This window comes from Protopterus annectens, chromosome 2.part2 (genome assembly GCF_019279795.1).
Source record: "Protopterus annectens isolate FY-2018-M chromosome 2.part2, PAN1.0, whole genome shotgun sequence".
Taxonomy (NCBI): Eukaryota; Metazoa; Chordata; order Ceratodontiformes; family Protopteridae; genus Protopterus; species Protopterus annectens.
In genome coordinates, this window is record NC_056730.1 from 1,105,756,022 (window position 1) to 1,105,771,807 (window position 15,786).

Below are 15,786 nucleotides of genomic sequence, written 5' to 3' on the forward strand. Positions count from 1 at the left end.
GACAGCAGATGAATTTGATAAGGAAGTAACTGCAGAATCTAATCTGGGATGAGATAAAAACTGTGTCTATGTCTGAGGTACTTTATATAACCTATCAGACTTTTAGGAGCAGAAGGCAGACTTGCCAGCCACACCTCAAGCTGCTGCTAAGGCAAGAACAGCTGCAGGCTGAGGAAAATCCAGTTGCAATAAATCATACTGCTACGGCTGGAAGACAGGGATTTCATCCTGTTCCCACTAAAACAAATCTTTCATTTTTAGCTAAAGTTTCAGAAAAAGATAACTCTTTTTCAGGGAAATCTGAAAAAACACATTCTTTAGAATAAGAATCTTTGGCTTGAGGAATTCACTGAAGAAAAAAGTTCCCGTTCCAGTCATTGCTCTTCTAATTAGGAATCAGTGCCAGAAAGAGAGGGAATTCTATTTATTTTTCTATATGTAGTCAGTGAAGAAACTGGACTGAAAATATTAAAAGCCAAAAGTAATCCTTTAACAAAACTCAGCAAGTCTTCCCTATGCATAAGGAGAGAAACAGAAATCATCCTTACTTGTTGCTTTCTTTTCCTGGGAGACTTCCTAAGAAAAGAGACTCATGCCAAGGTATTCTAGCCCCCCAAATCAGGCACCTTAGTTCAGCTATGCAGTAAGACTATCATAGGTTCATAGGTGTGTACTAGGCGGATGGCTCTGGAGCCTTTATAAACCTAGCCCATAGGATTACCCTGGCATCGTCCCACCTGACCTTAGTTCCCACTGCCTCTGTCGAATAAAGCCACTGGAGTGATCCCTGGGGTGAATTTTCTATTTCCCATCCACTCATCAAGATTTCTCGAAGAGGGCCAGTGAGGTGCTCTGCTTGACATGTATGGGAAGTCTATTCCATAACATGGGCAGTCTCTGGGTTATGAACCTGTCCCTCCAGCATGTTCTGTTGATTGTGTAATGAAGTTGAGGTCTCTGGAGGATGTGGTGCAGAGGGATTGGGATTTTTTAGATGTAGCATTTCTAAAAGAGCTGGGTCAGACATGGCTCTTTTCCCAGAGACCAACAACAGTAGTTCTTCTTTGCCCAATGAAGATAAAATTAGAGCTTCCTGAGGAGTAGTTTGTGTAACCATGTCTGCGAACAGAAGAGTCATTCATTGGCAGAAAGCAATCAGCATAATACATGAAGACTCCTGAGACAGTTTCCTCTTCTTGTGGACAGGAAAAGGGAGAACCAAGGGGCATGATAATTACTCCATGGCTTAGCCGAAAAAAGAACCTGCAGTGTGGGTAGCTGAGCCTGGGAGAGTCAGCAAACCTCCCAACAGAAAAAATAAGTTCTGAGGTAAAATGTTCAGTGACAGTCCCCAAACCATAACATCCTGTTCCTATGCTATAAAATTTACACAGATTGATTTTTATATTTTTTTCACACAAGTATTTCTCAAGGAAAACTCCCTTCACGTGATGTGACATTTCCTAGAATAACATATGTATCTGAAAACAGCTCTTCCTTGGAAAAATGTAGTAGAAGGCTTTCGCCCGAAGAGCATTTATCTGCCAGGCCTTGAAGTATCTCTCACTGACCATCAGTTCCACAAAACCCGCACATGGAGCACACCACCAGCAAGAAAGCTCTGCAGCTTATGGCACCCTAACCACTGCTTTTGTGAGTCTCACCTTGAGCCACACTGGGGTCACCATCTGTGAAAGGTGTCCTGGGGTCACCATCTGTGAAAGGTGTCCTGAAGTTCTGAAGACTGTCGGGCTGACCATTTTCTTGTCAAGATATAACACATGCAGCTTACACTACTGAAACAGTAATCGTATGCAGATCATCATCAGTGAAAGACAAAAATAATACAGGTTGTTAATTAACTATATAATCAAAAGTTTATCCAACAGTCAGGATATGGGCAAAATGGATGGGGCAAGCAGTCTTTATGTCCTCAGATCAAGTTTTAAGATAAATCATTAGACTGCCATAAAGAGAAAAGTGGTCTGTGAAGAGATTCCCAGCCTAGAGAAAGAAAATGGGTAACATTTCCTTAGGGGATATTCTCTGTTCTGTGATCCTTGATAGTTTTGAAGGAACAAGTAGTCATTTTCTTCTTTGCGTCAGATTCTGAGTTCAAAGCCAAGCTCATCAATAATTACCTGGTAATTGTGTGTTCCTCTATAAGCTTTTACTTTCCTCCTCTGGAGATTACAAATGAAATAAACGTGACACAGTACAAAATCACTGTGAATTTCAGCTCCAAATAAGTGCCACTCATATGATCCCTAGAAGTGCAATATTGTGAATGTGATGAAAGAATGGAAGAAAGGCTAGACAGAAGGAAAAACACAAATTAACACTTTGGTCTTTGTTTCACCCTGCATCAATAATGCATTGGCTACAAGTTGACTCCACTGTATCCTATCAGCTGCTGCTGCTTTACCTTCCTCCCAAGTGATATTCAAGCAACGGAAGTCTCTTGTTTCAACTCCCTTCCAGGTTTGTTGAGGTCTGCCAGGTCTTCTCTTGTATCCAGCTAGTTCCCAGTTGAAGGACTGCATAGGAATCCTGCTAGTATCCATGCAATTAACATGACCACACCAATGTAGTCTTCTTTCCATAACGGTATTTGCAAGTTTCTCTTTCAAAGTTTCAAATTAACACTAAAAGTAGATATTTTCAAGTCTATGTGGTACTAAATGATTTTCTCTTTATTAAGAATTAATGGCCTTAGCTGACCACAGGAAGAATACAGAATGAGGCCTTGGCCAATATCTGTGCTGCAAGTAACTAGACAGACTGTCAACAGTGAGGATTCCTCTGATGGGAACTGATGTCATTAAATGGTGAAATGTCCCAAGTGTACAGCTCAGTGGACTCCAAAGAACGGCCCTTTTGAATATTACGATCTACTACATTAAACTTAAAATACAATAAACAAAAATCATTTTAATAAAGCAAACTAATATCAGCTGAATACAAACGTAATTGAGAATAACAGATGACTTCTGATACAGGAATCAATTACTGTGTTATGAAAGCTGTTCAGTATGTTATCAAACAGTGCAAAATTTGCTAATATTAATATTACTCTGACGTATCTGTACATCATAAGTTGTGCCATCTACCACAGTAACGTACTATTGCCATCAAAAATCAAATATACATGGAAAATCTTGAAATAACATTTTGTTTTTCTCTTGTAACCAGCAGATGGCAAGTGGAAACCACTGTTCCAATTCTACTACAAGTATATTACATAAGCACTGCCCAAGTCTTCTGTTTCACTGGTGGCAATATCATTACATCCTACCCAAATTACATTTTTTGCCATAGCTTACCAGACAATATTTTATAAAGAATACAATATTAACATTTACAAATCGGGCACTAGGAACTTGTGTGTGTGTTTGCTTTGAAATGACTGATGAAGACACTTGTTAACTTCCTGCGTAGTTTTTTTCTCCCTTGAACATAAAAGTATGCTGTAAACCTGTACGTCTCAAATGGTGAGGCTTGATCAATCACATCTGAAAATGATATACAGTTAGAAAACAAACTTTTCAGTACTAATTGTATGTGGACTATGGCTTAATCCAGTAGGATAATAGTTAATGATTATGTTTAAGCCAACTCTAATTTCAAGAGTTTCTGTGTGTATGTGGTGTATGTTTGTGTTTGGGGGAAGGGCATTACTTGCCTTTATCCCAGGATTCAAACAACTCAGACCAATTATACAAATAGACCAAATTCACTAAGAATTCTGAACTGCAAAATCCAAGCTGCTACTTAAAATTGTGTTTCCCTTCTACTTGTCACTCTGGTAACACATTTTAGCCTCCAATACCTTTCATGTATTCCTGGGGTCATTTTCAGCTTTTAAAAAAAAATAAGAACACAGTTTTTGTATCAAAAGTGAGCATGTCTTATTAATCTGTTATGGTACAGCATCTTATTCAGGTGTGCAGGCATGTAGAAAGCTGTACTTTAACAGTAGCATACTTAAGGGAAGGTTTAATTGCATGTCAAAGGACTGCTTTCTTAGCTATCACCACCTGTGGACATTCTTCGACTTAGACATGTAACGACAACTACAGAAGGATGGTTTACACAGGATGTACACATGAAATGGCAACTGGTTTTCTGTTCTTGGTAAATTTATGAAACAAGCCAGTTTTACCATGCATGGCTCAACTAACATGCAACTCTGCAGCAATGTCTATCCTCTCCCTCTCTCAGCCAGCTCCCTATCTTCAAACAGTGCTTAATTCTACAGTTAGCATATGATGATACCTGCTTTTTCTAAACTATGTAAAATGAGTACTGTTACACAGAAAGTACTCTCTGCTGCTGCATCACCGCTGCAGTTTCAATATTCCTCCAATTACCAGTTCATAGTATGGCTATTTCTTCTCCAAGTGGGCTTCCTCATAATCCCAAAGACAAGGTGCATAGGTTGCCTGGCAACGCTCAAAAATATCCAGATATACAGCCTCTTGTCTTTGCCAGTGCAGCCTGGATCATGTCTGAATAAAGTCTGCAAGGATCCGTTTCCTTACATAGTTAAAGGACTGAGCAAAATAAGATGCCAGTTAGTACCATGGATGTCAAAAGTTTCCCTTTCAGCATGATGTGACAATAAATCAATCGATAAATAAGTAAATAAAAGCACAATATGCTTGAAATGCATCCATTTAAATCAATTCTTAATTATTTTCTCAGAAATCCAAACATTCGACCATCACCTCACTGATATTAACAAGAAAGTATTTTACAGTGCTCCTTCTAGCTTAGCTGAGTTTAACAGTTAAGTCATGCACTTTATCCCATTCTGAAGATAAGACCAGTACAGACTGCAGAATATTAACAGTTTAAATGCCTGACAAATGACACATATTGCTACTTTTCAATACATACATACAGTACTGCAAAACTGACTTAAAAAAAATGGTGACACTCAACATCTCAAACACTCCCTAGTAGGACTGCACATAAATAGGCTCTCAAGCAGTATCTAAAACAGTAAGCAGGAAATGAAAACACAGATGTCACAGCAGCTACCGCCTAGTACACAGTCCAATAATAACCCACTAGCTCATGCCCGACATTATCCTGAACATTTAAACATGCGTGGTCCCCAAGATACAGAAATACCTTCTCTATAATTAAATGAGACAGACATATGAGCAGTGGAAGGGGAAGGAATCACTAAAGTCATTTACATGTCAACTGAATGTGACAGACAACAAGGGAGCTCAGTATTTTGAAGTTTTACTATTCTAAAAACTTTTACAAAAGAGCACTAGACGCTAGGAAATTATGTTTCAAATGCTTGCTTCTCTGTATTAGATTACACCAGCAGTGTTCAGACAGCAAAAGCAGGCCAGAATAGAAGCACAACAGAAAAATTCAGTAAACCAACCATTTGCTCTACACCCAGAATACAGCTGTACTTCCATAAGAAACTCAGTGCTCATAACAGTAATGCACAGTTATACAAATAAACATCACAACAGGTTACACGAAAAGAAAACAGACAGGTGACACAGTGCTTTTTAATGGGCCAAAAGGTTTTATAATGGGAGCACTACAGAATCCTGAAAGGCCAAAATCCTGAAAGTTCAAAATCCTGAAAACTCAAAATACTGAAAACACACAGGATACCAGCGCTTACTATATTCCAGTACAATTACATACAGAAACATATTACCCTTCAACTATATGCAGTAGGGCAAGGCCCCCCCCATGCACCCCCCGCTACTTAAATATATCAACTTCGAGATTGCACTTAGTGAAGTGCAATCTTGGAGTTGATATATTTAAGTAGCAGGGGGTGTGGGGGTGCAGGGGTGCTTGCCCCCCTGCTTATACTTGTAGAACAGTAATACAGTTTATGTTTTATTTCTTTCTGTATGTACTTGTGCTGGAATATAGTAAGTGTTGGTATCCTGTGTGTTTTCAGGATTTTGAACTTGCAGGATTTTGGTCTTCAGGATTCTGTAGCGCTCCCGTAAATAAGATAGCACAACAACACAACTTCTTACCCCAATGGCTAAGGGACGTTTTAAAACAAATATCAGTATGAAAAAAAATTGTGTGTGTGTAAGACAGAGAACAGCACCCTCACACAAGTGTTTCATTATCTCCAGTAGTGCATTAGAAATGTGCACTGTTCCAGTGGTTGTAACCAGAGTTTTATGTCAAAATCAAGTTCTCACCACAGTTCAAATAACTGTTCATATTTCCAGAACCACAAGTGACATTAAAATGTAAACAGCAAACCATTCAGCACAAACTAGTCTTCACATAGCTTGATTAGATTCAAATCTTAAAGCGGATTATGTAACTCAGAACAAACAGTAAATACTAATTTTTGTATTATTACATAAACAGCTTGCAGTACTTCAGCAACTATTCAAGCTACTAAAGTTCTGTCAGTAGCATTCTGTTGATCAAGCTGTGAGCTTTCATATGAGGTTAAGCAGTTTTCATATGTGCTGCTTGGTTGTCGAGATATTTATAAAAACATTATGATTATGAAAATATAAACAGCAGCATATGAACAAAAAGTAATATCTCCTTGTTGCACAAGACAGGTCAAGTATCAATGGAGCTGTGGTGCCCACCATGCAAGCTTTAAGAAGAAATCTTGCAATATGTGATGTGTAGCAAGGTTTGGCAATTAACATAAATATGAACAGGCAATGTTAGTTGCCCAGAGGTGTTAACTAGGATGTTCCTAGAGAAATGCCAGAAGGACTTACTAAGGTTTTTAATGATGCCTTTTTTAGCCAGTTGTGAGCAAAAGCAAGTTTATGCATTTCTTTCAAGAAACTGTATCTATCCAATATACAACACCCACGGAAAGGGGTATTTTTGCTTCCTATTCTTTCCTTAAGTTGCCATGCATATGATAACTGGAATGGTGATTTGTTACACATTTTTTATTATTCATATGTTCAAAAATTGTGGAAATGTATAAATTCAAAAGCTATTAAACACCACTTACTGCAGAATGACGTAACATGGCAACAAGCTACTACGGATTAAGGGTACCACCTGTCTGTCTTTGGGCAACTGCATCCTGGGAAAAAATGAAAAATGGAAAATATGCTAAGATTTTTTTCTGATTTTTTTCTTTGAAAATATGCTGAGAGTTTAGTAAAAAAAATACTTTCGAACAGTTGCATAAAGCAATTAATTTGCACATGCAATAACTTAATATTTTACGGAATGGCAGAAAAGTACAGTTTTGTACCTACCATAAATGTAGATGTTCGAGGATTCCCTTGCTGCAGTCCTGACTATTGGGTATAGTCCGCGTCCCAGTCGGCCCGAATAGCAGAGTATAAGGCTGACGTCGGTCATGGCGCCTTAGACTGACGTCAGTACGTCAGGGTACTAATGCGCATGACCGACGTCATTTCCTCAGTCTTTTCTTGCCCCAGATGTCAGAAGACCCAAAAAGACAAGTCCCAAAAACAACCTGCACCAAAAAACATGTACAATATATACAGCAATATATACAAAAAATATAAACATGTAAACTCACCTACACAACCACCCTGAAACACAGAGGGGAAGGAGGGAGTTGGACTGCAGCAAGGGAATCCTCGAACATCTACATTTATGGTAGGTACAAAACTGTACTATGTTCTTCGTCTCCCCTTGCTGCAGTCCTGACTATTGGGTAGAATCCCAAAGCAGAGGTAAGGGAGGCTGGCAAATTATAAAGTAACAGGAGCTGACAACATGCCTTGTAAAACAGCTGTGGCAAAACCAGCCCTAGTCTTAGAGTATATAGGCAGGTGATAATGCCTAGAGAAAGTATGCACTGAACTCCAAGTAGCTGCTTCCAGAATATCCTTAGTTGCCACCCCCCTTAGAAATGCTGTTGAAGTGGCAGTAGCCCTAGTGGAATGAGGCCTAATCCCAGCTGGAACCTCTTTGCCATGATGGGAATAACAAAATGCAATGCAAAAGCCAATCCACCTAGAAATAGTTTGTTTTGACACAGGTTTGCCCTGTGAACTCAAAGCAAAAGAAACAAGTAACTGCTGAGACTGCCTAAAATTTTTAGTCCTGCTCAAATAATAACGCAATTGCCTGTGTACATCTAAAGTGTGCAAAATCTTTTCCCCTTTATTTTGAGGATCTGCAAAAAAGGTAGGCAAATGAATAGTTTGGTTTAAAGCCACACTAGAAACCACCTTAGGCATAAAGGAAGGATTAGTACGTAATGAAACCCTGTCCTTATGGAAAACCAAAAGGGCTCTACTGCCATAAGGGCCTGCAACTCAGACACCCTTCTTGCAGAAGTAATAGCCAACAGAAAAGCAGTCTTCCATGACAAATATTTCAATTCAGCAGTAGCTGCAGGCTCAAAAGGTTGTAGAGTAAGTTTTTCCAACACAAAATTGAGATCCCAAGCAGGAGTAGGAGCTTGGGGGTCTTATATTCTTTGCCCCTCTAAGAAACTGCTTGAACAAAGGATGCGAAAACAAAGGTGGGTCACAATCATAGTGAGCTGAAATTGCTGCAGCATGAATCTTTATGGAAGAGAAGGACAAACCTTTGTCCAATAATTCAGTAAGATATTGAAGAGCCACACTCAGATTAGGCTCCGAAATCTCCAAATTCTTCGCTGTACTCCAAAATAAAAATCTCTTCCATTTTTCTGCGTACACTCTCCTAGTACTAGGCCTTCTAGCTTCCATAATCACATTTAAAACTTGCTGAGGAAGCTGAGACCTGCTGTGCTTCAACACAGAATATGCCAAGCTGTGAGATGAAGAGATTGAAGCTTGACATTGAGCAGATGACCGTCCTTCTGAGATAACAGATGAGGAATCAGAGGTAAAGGCCATGGAGGCTTCTTTACAAGACTCCTTAGAAGTGGGTACCAGTGTTGCGGAGGCCAATCTGGAGCTATCAAAATCATCCTTGGCCTGTCTTGTCTGACCTTTAATAATACCTTTGGAAGAAGAGGCAGAGGTGGAAAGGCATAGACATGAAGGTTTTTCCAACTGAAAGACAGAGCATCCACTTTCCAAGCTGTGTGATGAAACCCCTTTGTGCAATACTTTGGCAGCTGGTGGTTTAGTGGAGAAGCGAACAGATCTATGTCTGGAGTTCCCCATGACACTGTCAATTTCTGAAATACATGAAGATCCAGTTTCCACTCGTGGGGATCCATGATTTGTCTGCTTAATACATCTGCTAGGGAGTTCTGTGCTCCTGGCAGAAACCTTGCCTGAAGAGTCAGTTGCAGGCTTAACGCAGTCTCCCATAAAATCATTGCTTGCCTGCATAGAGGATAAGAATGTGTTCCCCTTGCTTGTTGATGTACCACATGACAGTTGTGTTGTCTGTTAGAATCAACACCTGCCCTGGAAGAAGTAACTCCTTGAACGCCATCAAAGCAAACTGGACTGCTAACATCTCCTTCATGTTGATATGTAGATGCTGTAGTCTGGCAGGCCACTTGTCTTGTATCCACTTTCCATTTAGATGAGCTCCCCAAGCAGTGTCCGAGGCATCTGTCGTTAAAATCTGACTCGCCTCAGGCGGGTCACAGAGAGTCCCTTGTTTAGGTGACATTCCTGAGCCCACCACAAGAATTCCTTTTGAAGGCAAGGTATTATGTGAATGACAGTGTCGAAATCTTGGCAGTGCTGTGTCCATACATTTTGAGATACCATTGCAGCTTCCTCATATGCAGTTTGGCATTGGGAAGCACCAGAATACAAGATGCCATGAACCCTAATGCTTGAAGGACTGTCCTTGCAGTCAGCACGGACTGATGAGATAGTTGATGGAAGTAAAGTGACAGACTCTTTTGTTTGTCCGGGGTTAAAAGGCCATCTGGGCTGCTGTATTCAGTCTCACACCCAGAAAGCACATGTCTTGAGAGGGTACTAGACTGGACTTTATTTCGTTCACAGAATACCCTAGGCATCTTAGCACTGCTATGACATATTCAGATGTTGTAGAAGGTCTTCCTTTTCTTGAGCCAGAATCAGGCAGTCGTCCAAGTAAGGATAGATTTGAATGCCTTGAAGCCTGAAGTAAGCTATCACTGGAGCCAGAACCTTTGTGAATACTCTGGCAGTAGATAAGCCAAAGGGCAATGCAGAGAACTGATAATGAAAATCTCCAGTTAAATGCAGATACTTCCTGCAACTTAGCCTTATAGGCACATGAAGGTAGGCTTCCTTGAGATCCAAAGTTACCATCCAGTGATCCTTGCCCAGCAGAGGTAACAGTTGCTGTAACGTCAACATCTTGAACTTGGGAATGTCCAGATAAGTGTTGAGGATAGATAAATCCAAAATTGGTCTCCACGTGTTCCCCTTCTTTGGTACTAGGAACAGGCGAGAATAAAATAAGCCCCTTTCTGATACAGGGACTGGCTGAATGGCCCCTATCTGGAGTAACTGAGAAACTTGCTTGTGAGCCTCTTTTCTTTGTGAAGGAGGAACATCTGGCATGCCTTTGAAAGGGGGCATTGTGTGGAAATAAAATCTGTAACCGTGATGAATGATATCCAGCACCCATCTGTCTTGAGTGATTAAATCCCAATTTTCTTTGAAAAGAGACAATCTTCCTCCCAAAGGAGCTGCCAGAGCCCACTGGCAGCTGAAAAGGCAGGTCATTGGTTCTGCTTACGAAAGGACTGACCCCTGCCCTCACCAGAAGTCTGAGCAGGTGAACTGTCTGATCTAGGCCTAAACGAACCTTGAGCCCTGCCCCTACCACGTCTAGACCTACCCCTAGACTGGGAACCATAAGCAGGATATGTCCACCCCTTAGCAGGCCAATTTCTACTAAACTTGGAGGCTGCACCTGCAAAATCTGAAACAGTCTGCATAGACTTAGCTTTGTCCTCCATTTTCTTTAAAACTGCTTCCACAGGCGGTCCAAACAACACATCAGACTGTAAAGGAGCATCCAAAATCCTGGTCTTAACATGCTCAGCTAAATTCTGATCCTTCAACCAGGCATGTCTGCGAAGAACAGAACTAGTAGCAGCCACCCTCGAGGAGGCCTGAACAGCATCAAAACCACACTGCAAAGAATGCTTACCCACTTGTTCAGACACATGAACCAAATCTAGCAATTCTTTACACTCAATACCTTCCGCCAAAGCATCCACCTTAGATTTCAATTGTGAAAGGAGATAATTCTGATATTTCAGCATATGAAACTGACAATTCAACGCCCTCATGGCTAGAGTGGAAGAAGTATATACTTTCTTACCCCACCTATCCAAAGCCCTTGCCTCTTTATCAGAGGGTACAGGATTTTTAACCACAGAAGCTTTAACACCTTTAGGCCCCTGAGAAACAGTTTCTGGGTCGCCCTGGGACTCTTAAACAAATACTTATGAGCTTGGGCACCCTATAATACCTATCAGGCTTAACAGGAGCAGGAGGCAAGGAGTCAGGGTTCAGGAAGCCTCTGCAAAACATCCTCCACCACATTCAATACAGGAGGAATAGCTAAGGGCCTATGCTGGGGTAAAAACAAGAATTCCCTAAGCCTTTTCCTGGAATCAGAGTAATCCTGGCCTTCCCATTTAAAGTGCTCCCTCATGGAGTGAAGAGTCTCTGAAAATGAAAAATCCTCAGGAGGAGAAGCTGTAGGAGTGGAATCATCCACATCAGAATCAGAATAAGCAGGAAACTCTTGCAAGTCTTCCACAGAAGACTCTGAAGCTTGTGAACACTGTTCAAAACTATCAAACTCCTGTTCCACCCTAGGCCTCTTATCAGGCGGGGCATAGAACCTCTAATCAGAGTAATCAAATCTTCTGCCATTTTAAGCATATGTTTCTTAGGCACAGAGCCCGAAATGCTAGGAGAAGCCCCACAGAAGCTGAACTTGGCCTACCTCTAAAAGAAGCTTTGGCAACAGAAGGAGAGGCCCTAACTACCTTGGGAAGAGAGGGAAGAACAGTTACCTGAGAAGCCCCTCAGCCTGGCCTACCTCCTGAGAGGGCACATCCTGTAACAGTAAAGTATCTGCCTGAGACTCCATAGAGACTCCTGGCAAAACCTCTGGCTCCCTGAGCCTTCTAAAGGACCGGCGTCCGGGACTGCGGTTCCTCACCCTAGGCTTCACTGTTTTGTCCTTGCGCTTCTTAGATGAAGCGAGCATCCGGCGGCATATTATAATTACGCTTCCCAAACACTAACCTAGCACAATCAAGCCTCCTCTTAATAGTGCGCTTGTTAAATTTAGCACAAGAGCGGCAACCAACAACGTCGTGCTCAGGCCCTAAACAAGGTATACACAATGTATGATAATCCCTATGGTATCTGCTTCCCACAAGAAATACAGTTATTCACTTTTTCTGACATCCGGTTAAATACTGAGGCAAGAAAAACCAAAATGTTGTTACTTAGCCAACTCTGTTTCGGTCTGAAACTAAAATCTCAGAACGCCAACCTGCACTCGCAAAATTGCTTCTGCATCGGACCATGCGGCAAAAGACTGAGAAATGGCGCCGGTCATGCGCATTAGTACCCTGGCCAGTCTAAGGCGCCATGACCCTCTGCTATTCGGGCCGACTGGGACGCGGACTATACCCAATAGTCAGGACTGCAGCAAGGGGAGACGAAGAACATCAACTCAACTTTTACAACAGTGAAGTTTTACTTTGGTAATAAATGATGCCCAGTGCTTCCCAAAGCTGCTCAAAGACCAACCCTTTTTCAAGAGAACTAAAAAAGCAGCTAACAGTGACCAAATATTTCAGGGCTGTCTTGCCCCTAACAGTATTTATAAAACAGCTGCTCATTCTGACTTGAGCTAAACAACCACAACAAACAATTGGCAACCCACACTAACTAAATACAATAAAGGGGATGGTGGGTGGGTACAGTAGGTATGGCTACTGCAGCAGTAAATAATTCAAACATTTACTGTTATGGGCAAGTGCAACTTGGACAACTGTACAATGTTCAGCATCCTCACTGTTGCAGTAGCTTATGGGTAGATTACCATAGCTTATCTAACCTGGGAGGATGAAGTAAGGGTTCCAGTAGCCCCTGGAGAATGGTAATTGCAAAGCATGCTCTGGATCTGGAAAATGAATCTAGTTTGTAGTGCTTTTTTTAATATATGGATAGTAGACCAAGTTGCTGCCTCTAAAATGTTTCTAGAGTCCATTCCGTTCCAATATGCAATTGGAGAAGCCAAGGCCCTGGTAGAACGGGCCTTAACCCTGCCTGGAAGAGTTCTGCCATGGCAGGGGTAACAAAACATATAGCTGAGGACAGCTACCTAGAAATAGTCTTTTCAGACATGAGTTGACCCTTTTAATCCTAAAGCAAGAAACAAACAGCTGGTCACCTTTTGTGAAGTACTTGGTTCTGTCAAGGTAATATGTTCTCTATACACATCCAATGCATGCAAAATCTTTTCTCCCTCATTTCTAGGGTCTGGATAGAAAACTGGGATACTGATATTTGATTTACCGTGAATTCTGAGACAACATTAAGGCATGAAAGAAGGGTTAGTCTTCAAAATGACCCTATCTCAATGAAATCCTAGGCAGGGATCTCCCACCATGATGGCTTGTAACTCATACTCAACTTGTAGATGTCAGAACAACAACTAAGACAGTTTTCCAAGTAATGAACCTCAAGTCAACCAGAGAGCCACGTTTAAAAGGTGACAGTTTTTCCAGCACAAAACTGAGATCCCATGAGGAAGGTATTTGTTTGCACGGAGGTCTCATGTGGAACACCCCTTTCGTAAACTGTTTTAACCCCAAACACAGAAGAACGAGGGGGACTCATAGGCAGACAAGTTGAAACAGCCACTAGATGCACTTTGGCAGAAGCATACTGAAGGCCAGATGATAGTAACTCTCACAAATATTTAAAAACCAAAGGTGGAAACTGCCTGATGGGACCTTGGTTATTGGCTAAGCCTCAACTGGAAAACCTTTTCCATATGTTAATATACAACTTTATATTACCTGCTGCACATCCTCATGAAAAAATGGTATCAAAATTGAATCATCCCAGCAGTCCGTTGCAGTTGCTTGATGCTGGAGCGTATCTCACTCCCCATGTCTTCTGTGACTAGATCCAGTCTGTGAGAAAGCTTGTGATAATTGCTCTTGGCCAATTACATAAGAAGGGAAAAACAGTTTGTCCTGAGCCAAAAGGAAATCACAATTTTTTTTTTGCCAAGTGTTTCTGAATCTTTAGAAGTACTTTGAAAATTAGTGGAAAGTTTGGAAAAATATATAGGAACATCCCCGACCAGGAGAATGAGGCAGCATCTGTTCTCCAAGTTTGCTTGCAAAGCCTTCTAGTTTATCAGTGGGAGTGGTAAGCACTAGGTAGTCTATCTATCAAAAGAGGACTGGTTTCTGGCCCAGAAATTGTTGGCCGTTTGGGAAGTTTTTCCATCCCCTTCAACTTTCTGGTTTAAAAGCCCGCTTTTGCACTTGTTTCCCGCCTTTCCTATAATTAGTCTAGTCCTGATACAGATTTGCTGTATCCAGGACTGCTTGTAAGCTTCTGAGCCCCCCCCCCAAGCCTTTCTGTGTTGGAGGGAAGCCTTCTAGCTTATCAGTGGGAGTGGTAAGCACTAGGTAGCCTATCTACCACAAGAGGAGTGGTTTCTGGCCCAGAAATTGTAGTTTATTGAACGTTTGAGCAGTTTTTCCATCCCTTCCAACTTTCTGGTTTAAAAGCTTGCTGTTGCGCAGGTTTGCACTTATTTAAGCTCCGCTCAGCAGTGCGAGCTGAGGTAAACCATTACTGGTGTCAGAAAGTCTGCTCTTCAGTTTTTCCCTTAAATCTTGCTAGTTTTTTCTCTCTTGCACTTCAAATAGCCTAATCGCTTTGTACTTCAACAGGTTTTTGTAGCAATTTTTATATCACACCTAAGAGCCATCAGCACTAGTCATTCTTCACAGAAATAGCTCCAGTACTTAGTAGGTATGACCACCCCACCTAGCATGATTAATGGGCAGTTCCCTGTTCTTTCTCCTATTAATCTGGTGCACTTGGGCATTCTGAGGCAATAGAGCAACTGCCTCATGCACACAGACAACCCTCTCCTCTTACCTCCCAACATTCAGACTTGTGAGAGATGCACTTGTATCACCAAATTGGAAGTTATGCATTCTCCAGCCAAGACCAGACTAGCTGGTCAAGAGGAGAAGGTCAACACCTGCACCACACCACATGGAACACACAGCCCTCCAGAACACCCACTATCCCAGCTTTCACATAAAAACATAAACCACACACCCACCTTCGCGGAGACACTCAACAGAAATGTACCCAAACAGCAGAGACCTCCAAGACAAAACACACTTGACCACCACAACACAGCACAAAGACCATCACAACACAGCACAAACCACAGGACACATAGCTCACCTCCACAGTGTGCCCCTCAACCTAACCCCTAAGGTTAAACACCTTGCCCAATACAGTAATCATAGGTGACTCAATAGTGAAGCACACAGATGTCCCACTCACTAGGTTGAATAAGGAGAAGATAACAGTCGGTTGTCTATCAGGTGCCAGACTCCGACACCTAACAAACACACTCAGGTCACTCCACATGTATGACTCTGTCATTCTCCATATGGGTGTGAATGACCGGAGATGCACCTCCCTGGACAACATGAAAAGAGTCATGGTGGAACTCTCAGATTATGTGGCCCAGACTGGTATGACACTAGCCCTAAGCAGTATCCTACCTTCACCCAGAATGATACCACAGTACAAACATAAAATGACTGACTAACAATTGGCTGTTTCTGGTGTCATT

The 15,786-nt window shown here is 41.6% G+C and overlaps 1 protein-coding gene across 3 annotated transcripts in view; it reads right to left on the minus strand.

Annotated features, from left to right (window-relative positions):
- Window positions 1-15,786, minus strand: part of KANK1 (KN motif and ankyrin repeat domains 1) — a 1,631,365-nt gene that overhangs the window by 1,234,798 nt on the left and 380,781 nt on the right. For 2 of the 3 annotated variants that reach the window (XM_044064327.1, XM_044064324.1), the window contains exon 2: window positions 6,992-7,066. The exons of the other annotated variant lie outside the window; for it this stretch is intronic. The gene's annotated coding sequence lies outside the window, so the exon portion shown is untranslated. The remainder of the gene's footprint in view (window positions 1-6,991; window positions 7,067-15,786) is intronic. 3 annotated transcript variants of the gene reach the window in all.